The sequence below is a fragment of the Monodon monoceros genome, unplaced genomic scaffold (genome assembly GCF_005190385.1).
Source record: "Monodon monoceros isolate NGI ecotype Baffin Bay Population unplaced genomic scaffold, NGI_Narwhal_1 Super_Scaffold_21, whole genome shotgun sequence".
In the NCBI taxonomy this organism is placed as follows: domain Eukaryota; kingdom Metazoa; phylum Chordata; class Mammalia; order Artiodactyla; family Monodontidae; genus Monodon; species Monodon monoceros.
In genome coordinates this window covers 30987097-31010531 of record NW_021703778.1, presented here as the reverse complement: position 1 = coordinate 31010531, position 23435 = coordinate 30987097, and the positions used below count along the sequence as shown (strand labels likewise).

Genomic DNA, 23435 nt, shown 5'->3' with positions numbered 1-23435 from the left:
TTATCCTGCAGCTACTTTGAAATAAATGTGAGCAAAGCACTTTCCCTACCCCCCAGTCATGAGGCTCCCAGGGTCGGGGGCTGGGGACGGAAAGGCAGACCACCTGAGCCCTGACCTTCAGACTGTCTAATTGGGGGTTCCTGAGATGGGGCCCAATCGATCTGTTCCTCCGGCTGCTGTAACCAATCACCACAAACCTAGAGGCTGAAAACACACAAGCGAATCACCGCACCATTCTGGAGGCGTGAAGCCCAAAACGGGGCAGTGGGGCCGCCTGCCTTCCAGAGGCTGCAGGGGAGAATCCACGCTCGGCTCGTCCAGCTTCGGGGGCCACCCGCTCCCACCCTCACCCCCCTCCCTCTTTCCCCTCTAAGGACCCTTGTGATGACACTGCCCGCCCCACCCCCCCCGCCCCGATACTCCAGGATAAACCTCCCCGTTTCAAAATCCATAACTTACTCGCGTCGGCAGAGCTTCTTCTGCCGTGTCAGGTAACATTTTCACAGGTTCTAGGGATCAGGGCAGGACACCATGGGGGGTAGGGGCGTCGTTCTGCCCACACACCCAGGGATCTGAACGCTTCACAAGAACCAACAGAACACAGAGCGAGAAGCACCACACCGTCATTGGAACCTGTTCTTTCAGGACACTCTCTGAGCCCTCTTCACCTTAAAAGTCCAAAACTGACACCATGATGAATAAACGGATCATAATATAAGCAGAATACTCCCTGGGGACTTATTAAGGTAAAATACTGCAATATGCACCTAACCTACTTATTATAAGAATTAACTTTTAAGTGAGATATCAAATGAGAAAAAAGACATGTTTAAGAGTCAGTGGACGATGCAAACTATTACATATAGGATGGATAAACAACAAGGTCCTACTGTATAGCACAGGGGACTATATTCAAGATCCTGGGATAAACTATAATGGAAAATGTGTGTATATATGTGTATAACTGAGTCACTTTGCTGTACAGCAGGAAATATACTTCAATTTTAAAAATTAAAAAAAAAGAGTCATTGGAGTAAAATAATAATCAAACCAAAAACCTGGGCTGTGTGTGATGTTTGTAGGGTCACTAGAAGTCCTTTCCATAACGAAATCAAGACGAGCCCCCCATGGTGAGCCCTGCACATTCCTTCTCAGGTCTTTCACACTAAACTTTAGACAGCTGGACTCTCGTACACTCAGAAAATATACTTCCATTTTCACTTTTTCATTTCTCTTAAGCTTTTTTACCAAAAGGAAAAAAGTGAAATTTCGGAACTGTTAAACATGTTATTAGGAAACAGAATTTTCAATAGCCAGGTTCTCAGTCCATGCCCGTATTCCAAATGTGTCACTATTTATTATAAACAGCACACAGAATTGACAGATTTTATAACGTGGAAGTTTCCTGGGCTGCCATTCATCAGCTGATATAAAAGTTAGTGTAATGAAAATGTCAAGAAACAGCATCACATTTAGAAACCATGAAACACAAAAATGGAGCTGTCAGTCATCCTGAACGCTCGCCAAATAAAAAGTTTTAAAGAGAGTCATGGGCCATCAGAACCACATGCCACAACTTCCACTGCACAGAGATGCACCAGGATTATGAAAAGAATCTAAGATTTGTCAGGTGGCTGGTCACACCAGCTCACACCAAATTTGCTCTCAACGGGCACGCCCGGATCTCTTTTCACGTTAGCTGCCAAAACAATCGTCTCCTCTCCCCTGTGCTTGCTCTGTTAAGGTTTACTTTTTGGATGTGGGTTCCTATGTGAAATCTGGGATTTTATATTTGTATGTAGATTCTATATCACATTTAACCCATTAAAAATGTCACCTTCGTTGGTTTCAGCCCTTCCTCCCCTCTGTCCCGATTCTGACAAGAACTGGTAGGAGGGACGAAGCAGTTTGTGGTTGAAACCGACAGACAGCAAAGATCTGTAGCAAGGAATCAGCTACAGAATGCCAACAGGACTCAGCGATACCCAAGCCCAGCCCAGATGAGGGCACCTCCATGACTGGGGCTGAGGGGTGAGGGAAGGAGACCCAATGAAAAGAGCCAGAATGAGGGGGTCACGCAAATCAGCCGGGCTGCATGAGGCGCTCATGCCTGACGTAAGGCCAGAACACCCACCTGCACAGACTCTCAAGTCCTACTTAGCCCATACTTCCTCTGGCTCATGGACCCCAACCACCATGGACAAACTGTCTCTGAGGAGAAATGGATTCCGAGGGAAAAGGCTGGGAAATGAAGAGGTGGGAAAGTGTTGACCACTCCAACGGGCCCCAAGCTGGCTCAGGAGTTGGCAAGGAAGCCACAGAGATTCACAGAGATAGATGTGGCTCCCCAGGCCAAGGACGGGGCAGACGAAGGTCAGGGCCAGCAACATGGTCCCTCAGGTCCCTAGATCCAAGTGATGGTGAGGCCAACCAACTAGACCTCCAGATGACCTCGACAACACAGAACAGAGGGAGAAGCAGAGGGTGAGTTAGAGATCCTGACTCCATCTCCCCATTGACAGAAGGCTCCGTCCACCATGCACATCTCCATTCATATGTCACCTGCTCAGGGAGAGGCCTTCACTGAGCCCCAGTCCAAAGCAGAGCCCTGGCCCTTATCTACTGCACTGCAATTTTATCTCCTTCTCAACACCTGTCACCATATGAAATGGTTTGCTTATTTATCACCTGTCTCCCTTCTCCAGAATGTAAGCCCACCAGGCAAAGACCTGGTCTGTCTTGTCCAACACTGCATCTCCAGCTCCCAGCACAGGGCCTGGCTCACAGAGCAGGCACTCAGATCATTGTGGATGCATGGATGCATGGATGCATGGATGGATGGATGGAAGGGTGGATGGGTGAGTAGATGGATGGAAGGATGGATGGATGGACAGATGGATGGAAGGGTGGATGGATGGATGGATAAGTGGATGGATGGAAGGGTGGATGGGTGAGTAGATGGATGGAAGGGTGGATGGATGGATGGATGGAGAGGTGGATGGGTGGGTAGATGGATGGAAGGGTGGATGGATGCATGGATGGATGGATGGATGAAAGGGTGGATGGATGGGTGGATGGGTGGATGGATGGATGGATGAGTGGATGGATGGAAGGGTGGATGGGTGGGTGGATGGATGGATGGATGGCAGAGTGTGGGTAGATGGATGGAAGGGTGGATGAATGGATGGATGAGTGGATGGATGGAAGGGTGGATGGGTGGTTAGATGGATGGAAGTGTGGATGGATGAAAGGGTGGATGGGTGGGTGGGTGGGTGAATAGATGGATGGATGGATGGGTGGTTGGGTGGGTGGGTGGGTGTGTGGATGGATGGATGGATGGGTGGATGGATGGATGGATGGATGAGTGGATGGATGGATGAGTGGACGGATGGAAGGGTGGATGGATGGATGAGTGGATGGATGGAAGGGTGGATATGTGGGTAGATGGATGGAAGGGTGGATGGATGGATGAGTGGATGGATGAGTGGATGGATGGAAGGGTGGATGGGTGGATGGATGGATGAATGGATGGATGGAAGGGTGGATGGGTGGGTAGATGGAAGGGTGGATGGATGGATGGGTGGATGGGTAGATGGGTAGATGGGTAGATGGATGGATGGGTGGATGGGTGAGTAGATGGATGGAAGGGTGATGGATGGATGGACGTGTGTGTGAGTAGATGTATGGGTGGATGGGCGGGTGGATGAGGGAGTGAGGGAGGAAGGAAGGATCGCTCTGCACAACCAGGCCTGATCTGACCAGGCTTTAATGATCCTGGAGGTCACCACCTCCTGCAAAATAGCCAAGGACCCACTCTGAGTCTTGGGAAACGAAACGGGCAGTGTCTGATGACTCTGTGCTAGGAGACGCCAGGGCTGCCCTGTTCCTGGTCTTACTGGCACTGCTCCTAGGAGCTCCCACCCTCCCCAAGTCCTTCCAGTAACTCCCTTTTTGCTTGAATCAGGCAGAGTTGGCTTCTTCTGTCCCCGAATGTGCCCCGTTCCAGAAGCGCAAATTACAGCTTAGAGCTATGGGTGCTTATGATGTGCCTGAACTGTGCTTGTTTAATCTCCACAGGGACCCGAGGGGGGAGGGGCTGTTATGATCTCGAGAAAAACACAGAGGTCTGAGTGGCCAGGAGACTTACACTACGGCCACATGGCTGGTGGCAGGGGAGCCAGCATGTGAACCCAGGCCATCGGCTCCAGCATCCGTGTTCCGGACCAGCACACAACTCTCCCTCCTGCTCAGCCACTCTGACCCCTGCCGGTATGGCTTTATTGTGATGAAGCAGTCTTTCATAAGTAAAGAATTCCAAATAGCTCATCTTTTTAATGAATCTAAATGTTTACAAATCAGGTCTACTTGTGGGGGCACCTATGGGTCATCCTGAATCTTTTACAACTGCTGGATGCAGCCTGGAATCATTCTCCTAACAGCATATTTCCATAACTCGCCCCAGAAAGATCGTACAGGCACACCTTTAACAAAAATGTAACCCGCAAAGTAAAAGTTACTCTGTGGAACCCTTCCCCAAAATTTATATAATCTATATATAACCATTTTTGTTAAAACTATTTTTAGGCCTAAGCAACAGTAAATTCATCAGTTTGATTACAATTTTATAATCCCTGGCATCTCCAGGAGCAGTGTATATGGAGCACAGCCTGGGGAAAATCAGTAAATAAATTAAAAAGCAAAATAAATCGTATAAGCTTATTTTCACAGGAAAAAAATTATATTGCAATATTTATAAGGGCAAGGAGTGGGAGGTGGAAGCAGAGATCAATCCATTTTCCTCTCACTCCAGGTCTGAGAATCCTCATTTTCTATTCGTCAAAGTAATGAAATGAACACAGACCAGTCTGATTAGGAGGTCTGAAATAATGGGAGTACCGACGCATTTGCATTTTCTTTCAATGTGAACAGGCTATTCTGATAGTTAGAAAAACAATGACAAATTGCAGGAGACTTCATCCTTTGTTGCTCGGAAATGGCTCTCTGGCCATAATATACCGTATCATGGCCAAATGCACCTAGCTTCAAGTTAGGAGCAGAGTGGATGGTGTTAAATATGAAATCAATGACATGTTTTCTCAATGCGTCAACCCTAATTCTAAATTAAATACTTCTGTCAACTCGAAATAATTCCTGTACATTCACTGCTGTTTATAACCGACATGGGAATTTTTTGCAATGAGAATAAAACCCACCTCCAGCCCTGAGCCCTGGCCCTCCCCCTGCACTTGACCAGCCACCCCATTCCTCCGTCTGTCCCCCGATCACAACAACTGTGCCACGGCTCTTGCACGGGTTTCCATTTTGAATTTCAGTTGCTCACCTGTCCTGCCTAGGATGCTCTGCCCCCGGGTCTCCTCTCCCCCCATGCCTCTTCACCACCCTGGTCTCTTCTTAAACCTCATTTCCCCCAGAAGGTTCTCCCGAAAAACTGCTCTAGTGTCATCGTCCTCGTCTGTACTTCCTTACACCTGGGTGAGGGGTCTCTGCCTGACCCTCTCCCCCTCAACCGTGAACTCCACTAGAGCCAGGACCCCTAGTCCCCAGCACACACAGCAGGCCTCGGGGACAGCTGCTGACCAAGGCTGCAGGAATCACCACAGCAAGGCCCCGTGCAAATGGGCTGGAAAGAGCACGGGGGGCCTGCTCCATCCCAGCCTCGCCCTCCCTGTCTCCTGTACTCCCAGCTGCCAGTCGCAGCACCCGCAGGCCCTCGATCCACACTGCTGGGAGGAGCCCCCAGGCATCCCTGCAGGCCTGGACTCAGGCCATTCCACTGCTGGTCCAGCACTTACCTCCTGCCCCCCCCCCCCCCCCCCCCCCCCGGCTATAAACCAGGCTCAGTCACGCCCCCAGCTCCCCAGGCCAGGCCCCCTGGGTGGTGGCACCTCCAGCCCTCCAACTGTTGGAACCCCCCGGCCCCAGCACTGGTGGCTATGTCCTCCCCAACATCATCCTGGTGCGTGTCTCTCTCCCCCTCAGAACTGGGCCTTTGGGTGCATTTGCATGGCAGTGAGTGACCAGAATCTAATCATGAAATTAATTCCTGCCTCGGAAGGATCACAGCTGCCCCTTTCCCCTTTGATGTTCATTTCTTCTTTGAACTAATGATCAAAGATCTCCTTTGCCCTTAGAAGTCCTAAATGCCAGTGATCATGTACCCATGCTTCTCTCTTCAGGCTGCTCACATTCATTCACATATCCACAGAGGCCAATTTATTTAATGGTATAAATCTTCTTCCCTGTCACATAGTTAAAAACGCATTCTTCCAATCAAGAGGAAATAATTCCCAGAAGGCTCCTTTTCTGACAATGTGGCTCCTGATAAGTCGAGAGAGGGTTCCCCCATCACATGTTGGAAGGCGGACCCCCGAGCCCAATCCCAGGAGGAGAAGCCTCCCACAGTTTTCCTTCTCTTCCACTGCTTGTCCCCCGGGGGGAGACCCCCGTGACACCCAAGGAAGTCTTCCACTGGAAAATCTGGGGACCCCTACACTGAAGGAGGTACCGCTCCCTTCTGGCCCTGAGGCCTGTACATCCTCCTTCCCTAAACAGAACCCCCTTGACTTTTCATAAAGAATCAAAAAAGGTGCTCCATTTACCTAATGACTCAGAGCCACCAGTCCTGCCACTGAAGCCCCACACCCGGCTGTATTTGTCATCGTAAGACTTATCACTACCAGGCATTATACTGTAGCTTGCTTCGCTGGTCGGTTTACTCTCTGCCTGTCCTAGAGAATGCGAGCAACGGCCCCTGGAAAGAGATGCCTAGAGGACCTGCTGAAGGAACTGATGAACACGTGGCTGCCATGGCTCCGCGAGGACAGCACTTCTCGTGTCTTGGTTTTAGGGATTCAAGAATCCCCTGCCGTCTTTGACGTCCATGGGCTTCCGTGACTGCAGAACCCAGCAACCCATGGGCAAATGTCCATGTACTTCATTGTTTCTGCTTCGAAAGAGACTGGTGATCTGGGACGGGCCTGGTATTATTATCATGAAAGCTTTTAGAATGACCCGTTTCCCTGACGCAGAGGTCTCCGTGGTCAATTGTTCCCTGGTTCTTCCCTAACGGGGCTCACATGAGACGCTGTATAATCACTGGGCATTTGTGTGATGAGAACCACGTTCTGGCCTTTTATCCACATGCCCCCACCTGTTCAGCGCCCCATGTGAACCCAAAGCTGTGCCACGGATCATAAGTCAGGTTCAACGTCCCTGAGAGCACCCCAGGCTGTCAGTTACAAGCACCCAGGTGCACAGAGACGCATCCACACGCTGCGAGCAAACAGCTAAGAAGACAAGAGTCCTGCTTCAGTGGGCTCGACCTGAAGCATCAGTGACTGAATTACTTCCATAGCATTGCAAGGCCTCAAGTGGGACGAACCGTGTCTCACACCACAAAAAAGGCTTGTGTTGCAGATGAACTTTTCACAGTGGGATTCTGGTATAAGATCAACACGACAGCACGGCAGACATGGGCCAGCTGTCACGAGACTCCAAGACTGGGTTTCTCAAAGTGGGAGTTCATGGCATCCAGGGAATCTCAGATGTGACTAAGGTTGAGAAACTGCTCTCAACTCGGGGACACTTTTGTTTCCTGCCGCCACACTTTAGATGTGGCCTGCGGCGTCTAGGGGACTGAACGGCTGGTTTTACTCTTCCCTACTTTCTCCCTATTTGCTCCTCCCTGCTTGACAAACCTGTGTTTTCTCCTTTCAGCGACTTCCCCCCATTTTCCTTTTGAGGGGAGATGGCCTTTGACATTTGCGGGGATTATTTTACTCATTTGTTTAACATATCCTGACCAGCAAGCCCACTCCTGAATACGTACCCTAGAGAAATGGACACGTGTTCACAGAAAAACTTGTACACTAATGTTTATAGCAACTCTGTTCCTGATTGTCAAAAAAAAAAAAAAACTGGAAACAACCCAAATGTCTTTCCATGGATGAGTGGACAAACAGGTACATTCATACAATGGGATACTACTCAGTAAACAAAGAAAGGAACTATTTATACAGTAACAATCTGGATAGACCTCCAAGGCTCTATGCTGAGCAGATGAATCCAATCTCAAAAGCTTACATGCTGTATGAGTCCATTTACATGACTGTCTGTGAAAGACAAAACTACAGGGATAAAGAGCAGATCAGTGGTTGCCAGCACCTAGCGGTTGGGGGAGGTTCGTCTATACAGGATAAGCATGAGGGTGTTTTCTGGGGAGATGGAACGATTCTGTATTCCAGCACATGTAAGACATGCATGTGTCAAAATTCAGGGAACTGTAAGCCCCATGTGTTAAAATTCATTGAACTATATAGTCAATTTTACTGTATAGTAATTTAGGAATTAAAACTATTTTAAAAATCAAAGATACTTCTTCACGGAAAAAAAAAGATCACTGAACACAATCTTTTAAAAATAGTCTATGGAATCTAATTAAGCCAGGAGCCATAATCCACTAGTGTTGTATCTTCAAGCCAGCAAAACCGTGAACTCAGAGATCTGTAGCCCGTCTGCTCACCCGAAAGTTCCAGGGTGGGAGTGAACTTGCCAATTCCAAGTCCTCGAAGAGAGAGGAATAATGCAAATTTCAAGGGAGGACACCCCAGCTCCTCAAAAACCCACAGACGCAGCCAGACCCAGATTTGGGTACATCAACTTGGCCCTCCCAGGAAAAAGCAAAAAGCACGTTGTCCCAAGGTAGCGCATCCTGGATGGTGCTTGGGGCAAGTTTCCAGTACTGCTTGTTTAACTTTTATGTTTGTCAATATCATCGTTTTCTTTCTTTCTTTTTTTTTTAGATGATAAAAATTACCCAAGCCTTCAGAGCATCTTTATAGGACAGTTTTAGAAGTTGTCCTTTGGTTCTGATCAAGCTACCTTACAGGAGGAGAGGAAGGGCAGACATAAAAATAAGGCGCTCACTCAGCTTCTTTCAAGATAATGTGGTTTTTAAAAAATATATATGTGTTATAAAACACTTTGTTATTGATGAGGCAACCAATGTAGTAGACAGGACAATGGTGACAAAGCTAGATCCAGGCCCTGGGCTAAGAACACTCAGGTCCATGGAACCGGTCCAGCTGGTCATCTCACTCAGAGTGAGAGCATGTGAATTTCCCACCATTCCATGGGACAGGAGTTCAGATGCTGCAGGTCTCGCCATCTGTCATTTTCTGTTCATGCTCAGGAATCACACTGTAAAACACCTGACCTTCACGTGGAGAAGAAACACGTCCCTGTTTGATTCACGTGTCACATAATCAAATCATCTTTTCTATGTCAGCAGTATTCCACGGGTCTTGTCTATGTGCATCTGCATAGGCAGAGAACCACCGCGGTCATCGCGAGGAAGTGCGGGCAGATAGCCTCCAGGGGACAAAGGACGTGGGGTCAGCAGCTTTTAAGCTTTAAAAGAATTTTATTCTCCAGAGAAACTCCTATGCGGAATCCAATATTTAAAACAGGTGTTTTGTTAGCAGAGATTTATTTTATAAGTTCAAATTTTAAATATTTATTATAGATTCAATCAAGAGAACACTGAGATTGGAAAATGGGATTATACAGGACAGCCAAAGTCACATCAGCCCGGGAAGATAATTGACTTCTAAGTTTCATTTTGGTTGCCCAGTATAGAGAAAATTTTGAAAACAGATCGGTTTTACTTGACAATATTAGGATGCTCTTAAATTAAATGAATCCAGAAGTTAGAGTCAAAATACAAGGAAACAATGATTTCAACGCTGAATTGTTAAACTGAACCAGTGCATGGCTTATCCACTAGTTTAAGTAATAATTACTTGGTAGAAAGTATTTTTCAAACATATTTGTAACATTATGAGATGGATTTCCCATAATGTTATATTTTAAAACATACTACTTCAGTACATACCGAATCTTTAGACAAAATTTCAGTCAAATTTACCTTGTTTTCCCTGCTGACTGTAAAGCTTTCCAAGGACTCAGAAGGCTGGAAGGGAGTAAACTGACAGGATCTGGGGGCCAGGCATATAAAAAAAATCACTAAAACCTTGTTTTAATCTTGAGTTGTCTTTCATATTCTGCTTCATTAACTGTCCCAAACTGAAGCCCAGGAAGATATCCCTGGCTTGTCCTGCAAGTTCTCAGCATCTCCAATCCATGCAAGAGGCCAGTGGGAAATCAGCTCATTGAAAGAAACTGGGGGGCTCTTCCCAGTCCACGATGAGTTCTCAAAGCCTGACATCTGTGGGGGACTGTCAAACTTTCTTTCCTGAGCATGTGAGCCAAAGGCCCAGATTTAAGAAAGAAACCATAATTGCAGTGTTTTTGTAACTCACAGTAAAATATAAAAATTAAATAAGTAAATGTTAAAATTACTAAAATAAACTGATTATTTGGATTCTAAGAGGAGATGAGTAACCAGTTCTAAACACAAAAATAAATAAATGTTGAAGGATGTCCTACAGACACAGTCTTCTGTATCAGGTGGCCTGTTTTAAGAGTAACTGAGCACTTTACATAACATTCCAGCTCTAATTTCTTTTATTATTCAAAATTCTGGAGCTAGATTTAGAGTTTGGATAATTAATAAGATCACCCCTTCCTCTTGCTCCTGATTATCACTCATCAGGGTCCTGTTTGCACTTCTCTTGCTGACTGTAATCATTTATTTGAACCAGTGGCTCATCAGCTCTTCATTAGTGCCTGTAGGTTAGATAAAATGTGCTTGGATTTCCAAAATAACTGCAAATCACATTGGTGTTGGCAGCAAAGAGGTGAATTCCCAGAATATTTTCAAATAAGACAGTTCCCCCCAAGACCGTGGCTCTTGAGTGAGAAAAGTGGTGTCCTCCTGAGTGACCGAGAACTCACCCCCCATCCAGCCCTGAACATCTACCCTAAAAACACTCCCGTGGCCACAACCCCTGGGTGTCATCTTAGCCCCAGCCTCAGCATGTGGGAACATGTCAGTTACTTAAGTAGGAACAAGGAGTGAAAGTCAACAAGAATTCAATACAAAATTTAAAAGCCAGAGTCCCCTAGCCAGCAAGTCAAAAATACAGCTGCCAAGGCCCCGTCCTGGAGAGTCAAACTCAGAAGCTCTAAGAGCAGAGCTGGACACCGGGATCAGTACAGCCTTGAACACAGCAGACCTGGATCCAAACCCTGATCTGGCCTTGAGCATCTGTATAGATGTACACATAACAAGCTGAACTTGGTGTTTTCACCTTTGAAAAGGGAGATGACAGGAATTCCCTGGTGGTGCAGTGGTTAAGAATCCACCTGCCAATGCAGGGGACATGGATTTGATCCCTGGTCTGGGAAGATCCCACATGCTGCAGAGCAACTAAGCCCATGTGCCACAACTGCTGAGCCTGCGCTCTAGAGCCCGCGAGCCACGACTACTGAGCCCACGTGCCGCAACTACTGAGCCCACACGCTCTAGGGCCCACAGGCTGCAACTGCTGAGCCCGCGTGCTACAGCTACTGAAGTCTGTGCACCTAGAGCCTGTGCTCCGCAACAAGAGAAGCCACCACAATAGAAGCCCGTGCACCACAACGAAGAGTAGCCCCCCTTGCTGCAACCAGAGAAAGCCCACGTGCAGCAACAAAGACCCAACACAGCCAAAAAATAAATAAGTAAATAAAGGGAAATGACAGCCCACAGCCCCATGGGCAGCAGTGAGATTACAGACATAATGAAGGGGAGAGCCTCACACAGTCCCACCCCTACGAGGGCCACCCTTACAAAGGTCACAGAGGCAACCCGCCTGCAGGGGAAAACGGACTTGGAAGATTCGAATGCATTTCATGAGATAGAGGAACAGGCCAAACAGCACCATGAGGAGGCAACCAGACACACCCAGAATGTGTGTCTACAGGTCAACTGACCTCTTCAATGAATTGCTGTCACCAAAATAAAAAATGGGGGACTTTATTCGAGGAAAGGGATTTAATGAGCCAGAGAAATAAGATACAAATAAGTAAGGGGGGACTGAAACCTAGATTGAATGCTGTGAGGCTGGGCTACAGTTGGAAATATCAGTATGAACAAACTCAGTTTAGCTTAAGAGAGACAGACACAGACTGATACACACAGATAAACACAGAAATACAGAAATGTTACATCTGGGTTAATATACTTATAGTCATCCCTCATTGTTTGCAGATTCCATATCTGCAAATTCACTCACCCCCTAAAATTTATTTGTAACCCCCAAATCAAGACTCAAGGTGCTTTCATAGCCACTTGCAGTCCCACATGTGCACAGAGCATCAGATAATTTGAGTGGCCCGATGCACAAGGTCCCAGGTGAGGTTCCCAGCTGAGGTCAAACAAGGCTCTGCCTTTGTGTTTCAGCTCATGCTGTAAACAAGTGTCCTTTTCACCATCTACTTAGTGCCATGGTTTTTTGTGTTTTTTGTTGGTGATTTCACTGTTCAAAATGGCCCCCAAGCATAGTTCAGAAGGGCCATCTAGTGTCCTAAGTGCAAGAAGGCTGTGATGGGGGCTTCCCTGGTGGTGCAGTGGTTGAGAGTCCGCCTGCCGATGCAGGGGACACGGGTTCGTGCCCCAGTCCAGGAAGATCCCACATGCCGCGGAGCGGCTGAGCCCGTGAGCCATGGCCGCTGAGCCTGCGCGTCCGGAGCCTGTGCTCCGCAATGGGAGAGGCCACAACAGTGAGAGGCCCGCGTACTGCAAAAAAAAAAGTAGAAAATAAAGAAGGCTGTGATGTGCCTTACAGAGAAAAAATGCGTGTGTCATTTAGGCCTGGGTCACAGTGCTGTGGGTTGTGACTTCAATGTTAATTCTCCAGGTGAAACCCCATTGAACTAAACTTTATCTTCACCTTGTACACTTGAGAGCTAAAGAGACCATTAACATGGGAGTAATAATGGGTCAAAATTTACAAAATAAAGTACTGTTTTGATGTGGGAGTTGATAAAAAAATGAATCAACAATACCTGTTAAATAAGATGCCTTTAAACAGAAACACACATAACACATGGTTATGTATTGATCGGTTGACAAAAATGTTGTGGCCATGGCCTCAGGAACCTAACCCTGAATTTCCCCCAGAAGCAATGGTTCAGAGTTTACCAATCCAGTGTTCAGGGCAGCTTTATAAAACAAAACTATCCCAAATACTGAGAACTGACTATACATTTATTTCCTAGTTCTGTCCCCTAAGGTGGCCTAGAAGCAATGATACCTCATCAGTAACTAGCACCCAGACTGTGGTTTCTAATGCCCCTCTCCAAAAAAAGGATAAATGGCTGATAACAGGGCTGGGGCAGGGAAAATGTAAGATGAGCCTGAAGCATCCTGTAGTGGTAGAAAATAAGGAAGTGCTAAAAATAAGGGCGGGGGGGGGGGGGGAGTTGATGGGAAAACACTGTGTTAAAGAGACACAGGAGCCAAGTGGCTAAAGAAAGAACAATTTGAGCAACAAAGTAAACAACCACAGTATTGAATTATAACATAAGAAATAAGATAAATATCCATGAGTCCATATTGATATCTCAAATGACTGAATAAATATATTTACACAATGAATACATAAGTTTAATAAGTAAATATATTTATTCAGAAGTGACAAATCTTCCTTAAAGAAGAATTCCAAATAAAAATTGTAAAAGAAAGACGGGAACTAGGAAGTCACCACCAGAACTCCACAGTGATGATTGCTGAGGCCAAGATCCGCTCAAGAATGCTCGTCAGTGGTCGAAACTTTAAGGAGAAACAGGATACTTACATTGCCTCAAAGTTATCTCCCCCAGAATATTTATTAATTACTGTGGTTTTAACATATGTCCACAAATTTCTTCACCAGGTCCTCCTGGAAGGACCTCTAGGAGGTGGAGCTTAACCCTCTCCCATCCAGTGTAGCCTGGATTTGGTAACTGGCTCCTAGTGACTAGAGTTTGGGGAGGGGAAGGATGGTGACTCTGCAGTGGAGAAAACTGCACCACCTTGACCAGAGGATCAAGGTTAACATCACCAGCAATAAGTCAGGTGTCGATAGCATCATATGAGGCAATGAGAAGAGTACCTCACCTCTGTGGTATTTTTCCCTCCACCCATAACCCCATCCTGATAATGAGAAAGTATCAGAAAAACCTACATTGAGGGACGTTCTACAAAATACCTGACCAATATTCTTCAAAAGTGTCAAGGTCATGAGAAACAAGGAAAGACTGAGGAAATATTCCACATTAGAGGGGTCAAAAGAGACATGATGATTAAATGATGCATGTACCCAGGATTGGATCCTGGAACAAAAAAGGTCATCAGTGGGAAAACTAGTGAAATCCAAATAAAGTCTGTAGATTAGCTGATAGCAATGTTAATGTTTACTTTTCACCAATTTATCATGGTTTCCTGAGATGGTAACCTTGGGGGCAGCTGGGTGAAGTGTTTGGGAACTCTGCCCTGATATATGAACAATTCTCCTTAGGGCAGCAAAGGTACGGTCCACCTTGGAGTTTGGTTCTATGGTGAATAAAAAGCACACAATTATTTGCCAAAAATGAGGTCAGCTGGTTTTCAAATTTTAGAATCTACTTATAGACAAGCACGAGAGCTGAAATACCATTCAAAGTAAAGGCCCGGGTGACAGCAGTTGGGAGGTAAAGGGACAGGTGAGGGAGGCTGGACTTCCTCTCTCACCCAAGAGATCCTGTCCTAAGACAGTGCACCACGTTAGAGAAGTTTAAATTCACGATTTAAAGTCATAAAATCATCACGAGAAGAAATATAAATTATAAACAAGAGAAAACATGAGGTCAGAGCAGCGGACCCATACAGACAGTCGAGGTCCATACATCCCTGTGGCCACCAGACACGTGAACAGTGACCAGAGAAACACAGGTCAAGGATCACTTTACACTCATCTCACTGGGAACAATCTTTGAACTCTGACAATGCTCGGGGCTGGAGAGACCACGGATCTGTAAGATCAAGACACAGGAGGACTGAGTGCGGAGGGAGGGAGAATGTAAACAGAGGGATTGCTCTGAAAAAGAGTTGAGCGTTACCTGCTAGCATTGACCATCCACACACCTTATGCCCAGGGTCTGACTCTTGGGGTTATAACCCAGAAAAAAACTCTTGAACATGTGCACCAGAAATGAGAATGAGAATGTTCACAACAGCAACAACCTGCAAACGGCTCAAATGTCCATCCATGGGGAGCAGGTGATGTTGTCATAGCACAGTCAAAATGTGTAATTACAGCACGCACACAACACGAAGGAACTTTAACAAAATGCTATTAAGTGGAAAAAGGTTAGTCCAAAAAGATGAAATACAGAGTGGTACTCTTTTTAAAAAGGTAAAAACAACCAAAGTAAAAACATACTTTTCAGCATATATAGATACAATAAGATTATATAAAAAGGAAAGTGAGGGAATTAGATAAGACTCAGGCAGTGCGTTAACCTGAGTGGGGAGAAGCAGGGGGTTAAATGGGTCCTATTGTGAAGGACCCATTTTGACTGCAGTGGTGGGTTTTATAAGTACTTCTTATGTTTCTAAAAATAATGACGAATTTAATAAGGTTGGCCATGCATGCAATGGTGAGAGAGTGTGTATGAATAAAAGGATTAGGGTTGGACCCATTTTGTATGCTTGAAGTCCACTTTATTTTTAAAAATAATATATCACAAAGAGCAATGTAAGCATATGATTTACATTCATGCAGGCAACAAGCAAAGGAACTAAAATCTGACCCTGAGAACCAGAAATAGGACTGGGGCTGCAAGAATAAGGCGAGAAACTTTGACTTTCCATTTTATGCTCTTCAGTATTTAGGATGCCACCGTAGTGCTTTTCAATCATAGTAAATATATCTAATCCCTTACACGTGGAAGACTCTAAGGGCTGTGTGTGGCGTGGCTATGCCCTTGGTGGCAGAGTCCTTGAACCAGTCAGTGCCCAGAGGAGGATGCGATTTCCCCAGGCTTCACACACTGCTGCTCTAACACCGCAAAACCCAAGGAGCACGAGATAAAGGCCAACTGTTGATAAGAATTAGAAATAAAATGCATGAATCTGGCACTTTTAGGTCTGTCTTGAGCCACAAGAACCTCAGTGCACATATCCTTTCAAATTTCCGGATATTACAAAACGTCCTGACTGAGTGAGATGTCAACTGGAAGTAGCTACCCTGCCCCGTGAGAGGGTCAACGGGAGTTGGTGCAAAATGACCAAAGTGAGCTCTGCCACCTAATTCTACCTGAGGCCTCAGTTACCATCTGCCCTGCCTTCCCCATGGGATGTTACGAACGGGGTCAAAGGAGACAAAGATGCTGACAGCCATGTGGATAGCAGAGCAGCACAGGCTGGGGGCTGGAGGTCTGACATCACGGGGTCAGCGGCCTGGTGTCTCCTGAGGCCTCTCCCCTTGCCTGGCAGACGGCTGTCCTCTCCATGTCCTCAGATGGTCTCCCTCTGTATGTGTGTCCTAATCTCTTCTTCTCTTAAGGACACCAGTCAGGTTAGATTAAGGCTGACCCTAATGATCTCGTTCTTCCTTAATTATCTCCTTAAAGACCCTATCTGGAAATTCAGTCCTGTTCTGAATGTATGGGGTGTTATGCTTTCAACATATGAACTTTTACAGGGATACAACTCAGCCCATAACACTGTATAAATGCTGTATGACTGTGATTTTTATGACTTCATGTGTGATAACTATACCAGCAGGTTGAGACACATATACGTTCGTGTGTGTGTATCTATGTCTGCACACACACATAAAACATTCTCTTCCTACCTCCCCGCAGAAATTAATTTCTAAGGTCCTGTTTCATGCCACATAATACTGACCTTGAACTCAACAGATTTCCAAGGGACTTTTACCTTGCAGATAATTTGGATCTGTGGCTATAACACCCCTTAAAAGACATTGTTCTCCTTTCTGTTGGCGTGTCTAATTCCCTGAGAAGGTATCATAACACTATGGGATTATTTTGTGCCACAATTTTTTTATTGTGGTAAAATTTACACACAGTGAAATTCACAGACCACAAGAATACAATTATGTATAAGGTTTGACAAATACATACACCCTGTAACTAACATCCCGATCAAGATAGGAGCGTTTCCGCCACCCCGGGAAGTTCTCCTGTGCCCTTCCCAGTTTTACCCTCATAGGCAACAACTGTTGCTGGGATTTCTACCACCATTGATGAGCTTTGCCTGTTTTTGAACTTCCTACAATGAAATCATAAAACACTCTAGTTCTTAAAAACTGACTTCTGAACACATCTTCCCCCACCGCATTAAATAATTGTTATAGCTGTGACGTGACTTCCTTTTCTTGTTTTAACACCTGGTGCAGCTAACATGCATGTCACTTTGCACAGAGTACTATATGTACTGAAAACACTTTTACCCTGCCCACAACAGAATATTATGCATTAATCATAAAATTTTCTGAAGTAACCTCAAGTTAACGTTTCATCTATATAGTCATACCACCACTTTCGAACATTAACATGTTGAAAAGATCACCCCCAAGTTTCCAAGTCTGACTGGAGAAAAGTACAAAACTGGGACGACTGGCGTCACCATAAATATCCAGTTTCCAAAAAATAAGTCAGCTGCCATTTTTCACATCCCTGTTCCCCGGCCACACCAAGTCACCCAGGCCTGTCACTATGGGGCAAGGCGGCCCTGGACACAAGGGCTCTCCCTGCCTGTTCCCCCCCCACCATCCTCAGAGCCCCCATCACTGCTCCCTACCCCCCCGTCTTCCTGAATCCCACACCCCTCTCCTCCAGGGTCGGCTCCATCCCTTCCCACGTCCCTCAGCCTCTCTGCTGCGCCCTTCCACCCATCAGCACACAGACCGTCTCCCCATCCAAAAAACTAACCTTCCCCTGGTTCCTCAAATAATTAAACACAGGATTACCATATGACCCAACAACTCCACTCCTAGGTATATACCCAAGGGCAGTGGAAGCAGGGTCTTGAAAAGGTATTCGTCCACCCATGTCCCTTGCAGCATTATCCATCATAGCTAAACTGTGGATGCATCCCCAAGTGTCCATCGACGGATAAATGGATAAACAAAATGTGGTCTATCCATACAACAGAATATTATTCAGCCTTAAAAAGGAAGGGAACACTGACACCCGCTACAGCATGGATGAATCTTAAGGACATTATCCCCAGTGAAATAAGCGAGACACAAAAGGACAAACATTAAATGAGTCCACTTATATGAGGTCCCTAGAACAGTCAAATTCCAAGAGACAGAAAGTAAAACGGTAGTTGCCGGGGGCTGGGGGGAGGGGAGAATGGAGAGTTAGTGTTTAACAGGCGCAGAGTGTCTGTTTGGGACGATGAAAAGAGTGCTGTGTGTGTATGCTGGTGGCCCACACTAAGTGACTCATAACCCAACTGCCCAAGCCAACGGACCATTCTCAGAAATCAGTAGTATTTGATGCTGTTTAGCAAGTTCCACAGCTGCAAACGCACTGCTGCCTTGGCTCTTCCCCGCGATCCCTGAGAGACAGTTGTGTGTGGGTGTGAACACACTTTATAAATAAGGCACGCATTTATGAATATACACGTGTGTATCCCATGCTCCCACAGCTGTTTGTGGGCCATCTGCTCCCACTGCCAGGCACCGTGCCGGTCAGTGTTCACAAGAGACCATCTCATCGAATCCCCCAAATCACCCTATGTTGCTTCCTGACTCTCCCACCATCTCCAGTGATTCTTCCTTGCTTTCTTTCCTGGCAGTGTCACATGATGGTCCCTCGGGGCTCTGTCCCTCGCTATCTTCCCAGGAGAGCAGGGGAGCTCAGGCACCCTCTTGGCCCCCTGCTCTTTCTGTGGCAATGGCTCCGAGGCTCCCTCTCCAGCCTGGGCCTCTGCTGAGCTCCGGACACTCCCACCATGTGCTCATCCCACTTACACATGGATCCCCCCCGGACTCTCAAACTCGACACAGACAACACCAACACCATTCCCTCTCCAACATCTGTGTTCCTCGTTCTAAAAACCTCTCTTGTCTCACAGCTGTTCATTTGACTCAAAATCTCAGTGGTTTATAGGAATAACAATCCATTTCCCACCTCCCGATCAGTCCCCAGGGATTGCAGTGGCTCAGGTTCACGCTGTCCTCCCTCCAGGACAAGGCTGGGGGAGTGGCCACTCCCACCATGTGGTTCATCACTAAACGACGACAAGAGAGGGTGAGCCAGGCGCTGGCTCCTGGGGCTCCCGCTCAGAAATGATGGAGCCTCATCCTCGGGGACCGGCCACCCTTACCCCTCTGGGAAGAGCCCTCGGCTCCCTCAGGCACAAGATGCTCTGCATTTTGTCCACAGTGAAGCCTCCAGCACATCTATGGGAAGACAGGACCCAGCCAGAAGTCCCTGGGTCAGATCATTTTTGCCTCAAATTCCATTCATTCACTCGTATTTATTGAGAACCAAGCAGCAGTGTTCAAGGAGCCAGGGACACACCAAGGAAAAAGACAAAGATCCCTGCCCTCAGGGAGCGCACATCTGGGCAGGAAGCGACAAAGCAATGGACACGATAAATAAGTAAGTTATATGGTATGTCAGGAGCTACAGGGAAAGCGGGGAAGAGCTGAGTGAGGTGGGAGGGATCAGGACACCCACGGCGCAGGGGACGGGGCACACAGAGCTCAGTAGACAGTGAATGTCCCACTGTATAGATTGTTGTCCATGGAAATACATTAGACTTACAAACAGCTACCAACACTGACACACGAGGTCATCAAGATATGGATTTTATCTTTTCATCTCAACCTTGACAACCTGTGATAATGGAAGCGCTCACGGCAAGAAAAAACTCCCCGTCTGGGTCCTAAAGGAAGAGTTTGCACCTGGTGATCACCCCATCTCCCCAGTGCGGATCCACTGTCAAGAAAGGGGCAGGGGGCTTCCCTGGTGGCGCAGTGGTTGAGAGTCCGCCTGCCGATACAGGGGACACGGGATCGTGCCCCGGTCTGGGAAGATCCCACATGCCGCAGAGCGGCTGGGCCCGTGAGCCATGGCCGCTGAGCCTGCGCGTCCGGAGCCTGTGCTCCGCAACGGGAGAGGCCACAACAGTGAGAGGCCCGCGTACTAAAAAAAAAAAAAAAAGAAGAAAGGGTCAGGATGCGTTCAGAATAGGATGCATCCATGTCTCCAGGTAAACCTTATATAAATCAGATAAACCCTGTGAACGTTGGCATGGGGAGATGACTGTCCAAACCAGGTACACGGGGCCCCCCTGGGCCAGCAGCTGCCCCAACAAGACCCCCACTAACCTGGGAGGCTGTGCTCTACCAGCTGTGAAAAACAACCCCTGGAACCCAACCCTGATTAGAATGTTTCTTCTTGAAAAAATCATATTTCATTTGTAATATCAAAGACAGGGAACTCTGGGCCACGGTCAGCAGCGGGCTCTGCTGAGAACTGGCTCTTCTCAGCAGTTTGTCCTGATTTTCAGCAAAACAGGCCCGGGTGGCCACACAGGTGTGCACTCACAGGACGGCACAGTCAGGGCAGCAGCCTGGGTCCAGGCCAGACAGAAACCACGGGTGGTGACCAACCCCCTCTCCCCAGCAGCCCTTTCAAACCAGGGCAGCATCTGGGAGGAGACACACCTCGCGTTCTCATCCACTTAGGAACAGAGTGTAGACCTGGGTCCTGGCAACTGGGAGGCCCCAACGCACTTCTGGGCCTAAAGGGGGCAGAGGTTCTGGTGGCCTTTACAGCTGTCACTGTTTCCACGGTCATCCCTCAGGGGCGGCTACTCACCAGCCCCCCTGTGCTACACAGGTCAGAGCGAAGGGGTTCCCCAGCAGCCACTGTCGTGGGCATCCTGCAGACACTGCCGAGGCCACCAGTGCACACAGGGGAACCAAGGTTCTGACCAGCTCTCTCCCGGACCAAGACCTTCTCCCTGTGCTGGGGTCTCAAGCATGCCCACCGCATTCCCAAACACCAGAAATGCAGGGAAGAAGCTCTGCCCTGGGAATGTGTGAGTTAGGAAGAATCAAGGAGAAGGACCAAGTCGACATCTGTTAGACCCTCAAAACAGCCTCGGGGCAAGGCCACGGCTCTGATGGGTGTTCCTCACTCAATGACAGCTGGATGACCAGGTGTGGAATGCGTGACCTAACGGCAAACCCTTGAGTGAAGACGACTAGAGAGGCAACACATCTCTGAAAAGAGGACACGTGGTCCTGTACTGACCACTCCTAGGCCGAGACCTTGACTCTAGAGAAGGGAGGGACCGTAGCACCAACAAGGTTGAAGTACGGATGTGCTGGACCTCTAAGACCATGGAAAACAAAGCTGTGGACCGATGCTGACCCCCCCCCCCCGCCTCCATCCTCACAGAGGACCCATCTGCTTGGGAGCCAATGCGTCCAACAAGCACTGCTTTCCCAGACCACCAGACCACCTTCGCCTGGGGTGGCTGTGTGACCCCGTTCTGGCTAAAGAGATGCATGTGGAAGTCTGCTATGGGGCGCTTTGAAGACTTTTTCTTCCCTGAAACAGGTGCTTTCTGTTTCCAGGTCTCGCTGCCCAGCAGACAGACATATGGTGCGGATAGGAGGTCACCCTGCTGTAACCCTGAGACCAGAAGTGTGGGGCAGAGCCCAATGCTGAAAGCGGCAGGCAGAGAGGAGGAAGAGCCTGGGTCCCCGGTGGCTCCATGAGATGGGGAGAGGGTAGGATCAGACTTTTCTTTACGGTTCATATTATTTCACTTCCGTCCTCATTCTCTATGGCTGTTGTGACAAATTACCGCAAAGTCAGCAGCTCAAAGCTACACAAATTTGTCATCTTACAGTTCTGTAGGTTAGAAGCCAGACACGGGTCTCACTAGGCCGAGATCAAGGTGCCAGTTAGGGCTGCGTCCTTTTTGGAGGCTCTGGGATGAATCCATTTCCTGGCCTTTTTCAGCTTCTTCCCACACTCCTTGGCTCACAGCCCCTTCCTCCATCCGCAAAGCCAGCTGTGTGGTCTCTCTCTGACCCCTCACCGTAGCCACATCTCCTTCCAGCTCTCCTCTTCTGTCTCCCTCTCCCACTTAGAAGGACGCTGGGCTCAACCAGATAAGGCCGGGCAATCTGTCTTCTCAAGGTCAGCGGATTAGCAACTTTAACTCCATCCACACCCCCTTTGCCGCGTAACCTAAAAGGTCCCCAGGATTAAGATGTGCACGCCTGTCGGGGGTGGTGGTGGTGGTGGCTATTATTCTGCCAACCACAAATTCTTACAATAAGCATAAACTCCTTCTGTAACTGGAAACACAAGTCAAATAATTTAAAATTATTTTTTAGGTTCCACATATCAGTGGAAACGTATAGTATTTGTCTTTGTCTGACTTATTTCACTTAGCACAATACCCTCCAGGTCCATCCATGTTGTTACAAATGGCAAAACTTCATTCTTTTTTTATGGCTGAGTAGTATTCCATTGTAGATACACCCCACATCTTCTTTATCCATTCTTCTGTCGTTGGACATTTAAGTTGCTTCCATGTCCTGGCTACTGTAAATAGTGTTGCAATGAACATTGGGGTGAATATGTCCTTTCGAATTATGGGTTTTCTTGGATACATGTCCCGGAGTGGGATTGCTGGATCATATGGCAACTCTATTTTTAGTTTTTTAAGGAAGCTCCATACTGTTTTCCATCGTGGCTGCACCAATTTACATTCCCACCAACAGTGCACGAGGGTTCCCTTTTCTCCACATCCTCGTCAACACTTGTTATTTCTTGCCTTTTTGACAACAGCCATTCTGTTAGGTGTGAGGTGATATCTCATTGTTGGGACCATGATCCAACAAATTAGAAAAGTAATCCAACTTTGGAAGCACAATGAATCAAGTAAGCCATCGAAGATTTCCGCAGAGAAAAGAAGCTGTCCTGTGGCTGGATGAGGCTGAAACACATCTAAGCACCTGTGCTACCCAGCAGACATGCCTCCCCCTCACCAGACGCATGGTGGTTCTGAGCAGCACACGGCTTCATGATCTACCAGGCTGAGGTCCCCTCACCACCACCCACTTCCCATCCCATCCAAAAAGTATCCAGGGGGCTTTCCTGGTGGCTCAGTGGTTAAGAACCCACCTGCCAATGCAGGGGACACGGGTTCGAGCTCTGGTCCCAGAAGATCCCACATGCCACGGAGCAACTAAGCCCAGGCGCCACAACTACTGAGCATGTGCCCTAGAGCCCGCAAGCCACAACTACTGAAGCCCGCGCGCCTAGAGCCCGTGCTCGGCAACAAGACAAGCCACCGCGATGAGAAGCCTGCGCACCACAACAAAGAGTAGCCCCTGCTCGCCACAGCTAGAGAAAGCCCACATGCAGCAACGAAGACCCAATGTGGCCAAAAAATAAATTAAAAAAAAAAAAAAAACTTATCCAGGTTCTTGAATAACTTT

The 23435-nt window shown here is 47.5% G+C and overlaps 1 protein-coding gene across 1 annotated transcript in view; it reads right to left on the bottom strand.

The window, feature by feature from the left end:
- Positions 1-23435, bottom strand: part of FAM189A1 (family with sequence similarity 189 member A1) — a 363110-nt gene that overhangs the window by 205454 nt on the left and 134221 nt on the right. The window lies entirely within an intron of this gene.